The sequence below is a fragment of the Blennius ocellaris genome (genome assembly GCF_963422515.1).
Source record: "Blennius ocellaris genome assembly, chromosome: 11".
NCBI lineage: Eukaryota > Metazoa > Chordata > Actinopteri > Blenniiformes > Blenniidae > Blennius > Blennius ocellaris.
Genome location: NC_137660.1, coordinates 18,410,120 through 18,418,626, shown reverse-complemented (window position 1 = coordinate 18,418,626; position 8,507 = coordinate 18,410,120).

Genomic DNA, 8,507 nt, shown 5'->3' with positions numbered 1-8,507 from the left:
ATTTTCTTTTTGTTCCTTTCTCTAACAAGTTTCAACAAATCTCACCACTATCAAAAGATTTAAGTAATAATTAATCATGATTAGGAAATCCTACACTCCACTGCTTCTAACATTATCAACGCCCTGAACTGAAATGCCTAAGGCACATTGATAAAGGAAAAATTACGCCTGTCAACTTGTTTAAACACTTTACCAACACTTAGTGCCACTCAAGTGTACCTCAGTCCTTGAATCAAATATTTCCGGTAAATATTTTGTCATGATTTTATCCTGTTGCTGCTGACTGGATTTGACATACCAACCTCTTAGAATCAGAACTCCCTAGAATGTTTATGATATTTAAATAAAATCAAAAACCAAGCAGGGAAATGAAGCATTGTAGATTGTATATTCATCATTTCAGGGCCCCAAGGACTTCCTCAATACAACCACTCAAAAGCTCTGTAACATGCACTGTTAAAACCAAACAGTAATAGTGAGTAACTGGCAGATATTGAGAGATGAAGTTATCCTGGAAGAATTTGCTGAAGTACTCTGTCAGTGCATATTATTAAAAATTCTACAACTATAAAATCCAAAACAATCCAGGCATTTGCAGTGATGAGAGAGTTCAGGTTTTTAAAAGTGAGGACTTTTTCAAATGATGATAATGTTTGAAAATAATGTGGGATGAAAATGCTTTGTCTGTATGGTACTCATCCACACAAAACAAAGCTGTGACTTAGTTCCGGCTCTTAAATGAAGTTACTTTCCATTTCCCCTTAATAAATCCTGATTTTGATGAGCACTTAATCGTTAAAGCAAGCGATCTGTCTTACATCTAAGCTGAAATGTATGATTTTCTCCAAGGTTTGCACAGTGTCAAAAACATTGACTGAAGCCAAGTTAGGAGAGGCGAAGCGAAGCTGCCAAAAACCCGGGCATAAATTACATAAGTGAAAGAATACTCTGAGTCAGTATCACCTCAAGAAAAACTTCAACATTAAAACAGGAGGAGGGGGAGAAAAAGAAAAGAAAGGTCATCTGGTTTCCATTAAGAAGATAAAATGGTTCACTCTGAGCCTTTTACTGGCCGCTTTGTTACTGGGAGGCGTCCATGCTGCTCTCTCCATCATCATCCAGTTGACACAACATTAAAGGCTTCAAACAGCCGCACAGGGTTCCTTAATCAAAAACTAATTGTAATAGATATTGAGGAGTGCTAACACTCTGACCGCTCAGCTGGTATCAGTAGTCCAAGGCTGGAGATACCATTAAACACAACAAAGGCATGATAGCTGAGACAGGGCAATGCAAGTGTGAAATACAACATGTGGCTGAAAAGGCACAGATACCCTGATCCTATAAAGCACTGCTCTAAGGCGAGCCTGTCAAGCTTGGTTATTTAGAAACAAAACAATGGATCTGGAAAATTCCTGAAAGTGGATACAGTGAGGTGATTTAAAATCACTAAAAGCTAAGGCAAGGATACTTCGGCCTTGTGCCAGACTTGGCAAATTAGGAACATATCAGGCCTGATAACATTTCCAGGTTGTTGGTTTTTTGTTTTTTTTCTTTGTGACCATGTTGTGTGTATGGAGTGAGAGTGTTTGACAAAGTCTCTAATTTAGCAAATTAATTCTCATTAATTGGATTAGCTATTATCATTACCAATAACTCATGTCCAATCAAAGGCCTTTTCTCCAATATATTAACCTTCCAGACATACACCCACTTAGCATATTAAAATTTGAGTCCAAATTCATGAACAAGGTGAGTCAAGCACCGTTCCAGGAATGATACATGGTGCATATCCTATCCTCTCTGGTGACGAAATAAGGAATTAAAGCAACATATCGACTTGTCCCCTTCATAGTGACACTCCTTTTGACAAGGTTCCTTTTTTTCTTTTTTATTAATCCGGTTACTTAGGGAACTGTTTGATAAACCAAATGAATTGTCACAGACTTATCGAGGTCAGTGCTGTAACAGACCAACTTTCTAAAAGTTCCTAATGTGCTCTTTGAATTTCGAAAGTGGTGATAATTTAGCCCCATACCCAATGAATTACTGTCATACTGGATGATTTTGCACATAATAATTTATGTCCAGTGTCAATGGTCATTGCAAGTGCAGGACATAGTGCTTATTTCCTGTGGTGATGTGAAATAGAGAAAGAGGGTTGGTGTTACATGAAGCCAGTATGAGGTAACTAACACAACAGGATATCATCAAAATAATGTTTTTTCATAGAAAGATGAATAGATTTTTATTTATCTTAATTTGGAACATCCCCAAGCTGCAGCAAGATATATCAATTCATCCAATATACGATCTATACAGCACCTTTCAGACAATTAAATACAACTTTGTTTTGAAAATGCAAAGATAGATGCACTCATGTACACCTTCACATATCCATAACACTTCGAAAGGGTAAACAGAATATACCTATATCTATCTTTAGTAAAGAATACACCACCAAATATACTTTATATATGTAAAGATTGTTCAATTGAATTTACAAACTATAGGAATAAATGCTAGAGTACATTATGTTGAGATGTCATTTCAATTTGTCAAAGGCTCGACTGCATGGGTTTGATTTCAAACAGGTTGGACTCATAAAATAGTGGCATGAATGCCTTTAGATCTGAATTTGTTGGTATATGAAAACCTGAACAAGCCCAACATTTTCAAGGCAACTAATAGTTACTTCAACGTTGTGCCACTATAGTTTGCTCCCCGGTGCCAACTGTAGTGAAGTGGTGGGAGCTGAGGGTCTTGCTCAGGGACCCACGGTGCACGTTTTGGGGAGTGTGGCAAGAAAGTGTTGAGCACCCCTCACTCTCAGACACTCGGACTCAAATAACCTTGATACTATATTTACCATTCCTTGTCTTAATTCCAGCCATTTCCTTAAAACAAAATCTTTGTGCTCATATATTATAATTTTTTTTTTTTTAAGTTTAAAATATTGGTGGAAACACAACAATCAGCAATATTCTTGAGTTTTGCAACTCTGATAGAGTTTTGGTCAGTATCAGTATTTCTGAATTAGTTGAGGTTATATCAGATATGTAATATGCCAGTATCAGTAACAGTGTAATAGTATTACTATGCTTTTGTGTAAATGTGCCACCAGTGAAAAACAAGCACAGACATGTCTCCACAGATGATATGTGTGCGTGCGTGCGTGCGTGCATATTTTAGTCCGATTCGGTCAGCTTCACCAGCGAGAATATTCAAAGTCTCTATTGTGTGTCACTTTGGCTTAAGCGTAGTCAGTTTTCTCTCACTATAAATGTATGCCTATGCACGGTAATTGTGTGGAAAATGCATGCAGCCTCCACCTAGCATAACCACCCCTGCTGCACTCCCCTGTGGATAACAAATGGGCCTTTTCTCTGGGAATTGAGGCTAAACGATGGTTTCACTTAGAGAGCAAAGTGACTGTCCATCTTCATAACAGTGCTCTCCATCAAAGAGCAATGAATCCCATCCCGTCCCACTGGCTCTGATTAAACACAGGCAATGGATATCCCCTTTATGAAGGCCTGCAAACCCGGCCCTCATGTCAGCCTTGCACCTGCAACTATCAGCTTCTCCTTTAATAAAAAAAAAAAAAAAAAAAAAACACACATCTGGCCAGAGATGCAGTGGGCTGCTCCAGTAGGTCTGTTGTTCAACAGAGTGTGTTTGAAAGTGACACACCTCTCCTTGATTCAAATTACCTAAGGCATTTCTTATTGGTGGGGTCACATGGAAAGCCCACAGGTCAAAAGTTCACTGGCTGAGGGACTTTCACTCTTGGTTGTGCTTTGAACTCTCCCTCTGGTCTTTTTTCCCTAATTTCTGTGTGATTATATCATGTTCAAGCAGTGCCCACACTCATTCACTTGAGGTTATGATTTGTAATTGCACTGTTTCATTTTTGGCTATTTGCACTGAACAAAATCTTTCAGGGACCCGTGTGCTGTACGTGTAGATACTCTTCAAAGAGCACAGATGCTGGCAAAGGCTTCTTTCTGCTGCTCAGCTGAATGACACAAACTGCTTGTTAAATGACCAGAACTGATTCAAGTCTTCATGCTGCCCTAAAAGGCTTCGGCAGTTTCTGTTATTTTTGGTCAATTGCGATACAAGTGCAACCTCTCACAGCAGCAGAGATTGCCTAAAGCATCCGTCTACAACTTGTAATCAAAAAGTTTGAAAACCACAGCTATAAACCTGCCACACCTGATTTAAATTTGGCCATCATCTCCTTCAAAGATATCTGCTATCAACCGCTCCCACAGCACTTGTGCGGTACTTGGAAGGATCTTTGGAAATCCCATTCTTCAAACCAGTCAAGCTCCATCTGCAACCTGCGCATCAGTTTGTGACCCTTCAGCTTGATCTTCATCTTGGGTCGAAGGAAAAGCTGCACAACAACAAACCAGTAAAGCAACCGGCAATGGGAGCAATGATCATGTTGGCATTTGTTTTTTGTGTATTTTCTAACCGGGTTGTCATTGTGGAGCAATGGTAATATCAAATTATCACAGTCTGTTCTTCTTTAGTCAGAAACTATGAAGGTTTTTGGTGGGGGTTTTTTTTTGGAGATTTGAACTGAAAGCTTATTAACAGGTGACTATTCTCAGCCTATAAGTTGGATCTTTCCAGGGTTGTTCACAAATTTGTTCCGCAAAACCTGCAGAAAACATGCAAATTGTCAAAAGCTGACCTGTAAAAGATGGCCGTTTTTACACTCATCGTGGAGGTGCACAGCTGTTCCAGCAACTGTGTCGAACTGCATAAAGGAATGCCTTCACATACTTAATTAAACCACAAAGACATTCATTGACAGTGTTTCGATTCTCAGTCGATTTTTGTCAACTTTGTTTTGTAACATCATAGGCTCGTAAAGATCCTTCTTTCTCGTCCTGAATGTGTCTACCTACAGTGTGCTTCGTCTTGCAACATCAAGGCACTTGTCTTTTATTTATTGCATTAAAAAACCAACAGGTGCAAGCTTGTTATTTGCGTGTTCGCTGATCTGCAAATGGGATTCGACTTCAACAGAAAAGCTGCTGTTAATGTGGTGAGAGGTATTTCGTCAAACCACCACAACTCGTATGTACAGACTTTATTCAAAGTTCTTTTCTGAATCCCTTCAGCGTTTTGGGTTTCCTATTCCTTTGTCTTGCTATGTTTGATAACTTCCTCTGCCAACACGTCAAAGTCCATGCTATCACATTTCGTTTTGTGGGGCTCAGCCCTCCGTAAAATTACTCCATGGCAAAGTCACTACCGTGTTCAATAGATTATTGTCATGTAAACAGGCCTTGTATATGTTAACCCCGCTTTTGAATACTGCATTTTTCTTGTAGTGTCTTGCATCTATTCTATCTATTTGCAAGAGCATGCAGTTTCATTTGTTTCATACAGAACCTTGGTGATAAAAATCCCTTTAAGAAACTTAAAAGCACTAAAATTCACCTTTTGCATTATTTTGGTTCAGTTGCACAACCAAGTACATGCCATCTCTGGTTCATATCTCTTAAAGAGGGGCCAGGAGCTGTCGGATCAAATCTTGTCTTAGGCCTCTTGCAATAAATGTTTCTCCAAGGCATTCACAGGGTCATGTCATGAGCAACATCTTGAGGCTATTTAGATTTATCCCCATGTAGAGGAACAGTCTTAAGACACAAAATTCAGTAAACTGAAGGTGAAAGAGTCATTTGCATTTGATTGGTCATTGTCAGTTTGATCTCTATTTACAGGGTACAGTGTTAAACGATTTGTGCAACAAGTGTTAACCACAAATTGTACGCGGTGTGAATCACTTGTACATTCAAGAAATTCAAACTAACATATAGACTGGTTGATCACCAACTCCAGCATAGACGACAAACACATTCTATATGTCCTGAAAATCAAGTTGCATATGAGACAAAACCCCATTGATGCCTTCAGCTGATCAGGTGGAGAAAAAGTCATTAAATAAAATGGTTGAAAGTGCCACAAAGTACTTGTGTATTTCTCTCTCCATGAGATATCAGAATGCATACTGTGGTATTCCATTGTTCATACATTAGCTAATGCCGTTATCTTGTCTGTGAAGTCAGAAAGGCTAATCTCATGTTATAGGATTTGCAGCCATCTCCACTGATCTCATTGGGTAAACGTTTGGCACAGCGACAAAAGAACTAGATGAACATACAGCTTCTGGAAGCAGTATTGATATACCAGCAGCAGCCTGACTGTGTGGCTGGTCAGACTAGAACATATACAGATGTTGGCATTTCTGCATTTTACGTCACACAGCTGCTTGTGTTAATTGCCTTCACCTCTGTAGATTTATTTCCTGTGATACATTACACCTTGGACAGAAAGGCAAAAATCTAAACTGGAGTCATCTCAAGTGTCCAACTGATATTTCGAACCACACACATGTTAAGTAAGAGAAATCTCTCCTGTCGAGATGACTGCCAAACTGACTCAGTTCTCAGAATATCAGCTCTTAGCTGGATTGTATAGATTGGAAGCTAAATGAAATATTTTTCAGTCTGTCAGCACAGTGTCACTCTTGAGTTTGGCAAGGTATTATCATTTCTTAAGTTCATATTAATGACTTCAAGCTTGGCCTGGCGTCACTGAGAGCAATGATCATGATCAATATGTCCATTCCAAAGCATTTAGTATGATTGTATTGATTTAGTGCATGGTATTAATTTGTGCACTGCCTTGATCATTCTTACTGGCTTTTACTGCACCTAGCACCTCTTGCCTTCAAACTACTGGTTCCAATAAGGACACCCCATTCTTACAAAAGACTTGAATGGGAAACAAAAGAGATTAAAATCTCAAGAAGAGCTTTAGAGGAGGGCATTAATCAGTCCAAGTAGGAAGTTTCAAACAAAAGAGAACACTTAAAAAACTTTTAATCTCACTTACTAAAGAGCAATGTCTTCATACAATGGCACTTTAAGGCTCATGAAAATGTCAAAACTGAATCCAAGACTTTATCCTTACTTTTACATAAGATATGATATAGGATTTTCAATAGGTACAACTATTCTCAATGTATAGGTAGTTAATGGGCTTCACTGATGACACTAATACTAACCTATAGCAGTGTAACTAGAAAACAGTCTGGGGTGGCTTGAGTCAGCCTCACTGTAAGCTTTATTAGCTTTTACTAGAAAAGTTTGAAGTCTAGCCTTAAAAGTTGCGACTGTGTCGGCCTCCTTAACTGAAACGGAGCTGGTTCCACATGAGAGAAGCATGACAGCCGAATGCTCTGCCTCCCATTTTCCTTTTAGAAAACCAAGGAACCCCTAGTAAATCTCTGAGAATAAAGTTTTCTTCTGGGGGGATAATAGGACAACCAGCTCTTTAGGATTTGATGTAGCTTAGTTGTTAAGAGCTGTACATATTTAAATAAGGATTTCAAATTGTATTCTAGATTTTAACAGGAAGCCAATGACGAGAAACTATTGGAGTGAATCAACTAAAGACTTAAACAGTTATTCAGACACCCTGATAGTAGCTAATTATAATTATCAAGTCTGGAAGGAACAAATGCATGAATTAATTTCTCATCGTCATTCTGAGTCAACGTGTTCCTGACACATCACGCAGCGGAAAGAAAGTAGTCAAACATGTTTAATGTTTAAAGTCTTGGTCTTGGTCCAAAATAACCCCCAGGTTCTTCGCAGTGGTACTGGAGGTCAGTGAAGTAATACCATCCAGAGTTACGATATGTATATAGAATTTCTCTATCAGATGTTTTGGGTAAATTATATTTGCTTCTGTTTCATCTGAGTTCAGGAGCAGAAAATGACTGCTCATCCAGACTTGTATGTCTTGTGGACAGTTTATAGTTTAATACGTTGATCAGTTTCATTTAGTTTTTGTAGATTTGTGTATCGTCTGCACAACAATAAGAGTTTAATGGACTGCTTCCTATTTTTTTTTTTTTTTTTCTGACAGAAACCATGTATAGCCCGTTTTTACTGGTTTGGGAGTTTTCAAAGCTCCTTTTATGACCCATTTTTGCTGCCACATTTGCTCGTTCACACACCACGACTGCCATGCAAGGTGCTCACCCACCATTTGGAGAGTCTCTGGGTTCAGTGGGGATTAAACTGCCCACCATGGGATTAAAAGACCCCCCAGTCTACAACCTGAGCCATTAATTTTTTGGACTAAAATGAATCTAGGTTAAGTTGCAAGCAGTTTATACCAATACTTGCTTTATACTATACTATGTAAGAATTGATATCAATATGGATTGGCAGTTCCAGGAGCCTGTGAAATTGAACATCGATCAAACTGGCTGCTGTTCAGCTTGAAAATCCATTTTGATCACTGGTCTTTGGTGTCAATAAACCAACTAAAGTGCTGGAAGATTCTACAGCTGTCTCGCCAATACTGCTGGATGCTGGGCAGTAACTGGCAGGGTTTGTGGTTGAGGACAGATGTAACAGTTTTTAAAGTGTTTTCATTTCCAAAACACATAGCAGATGAATGTGACAGTAGAT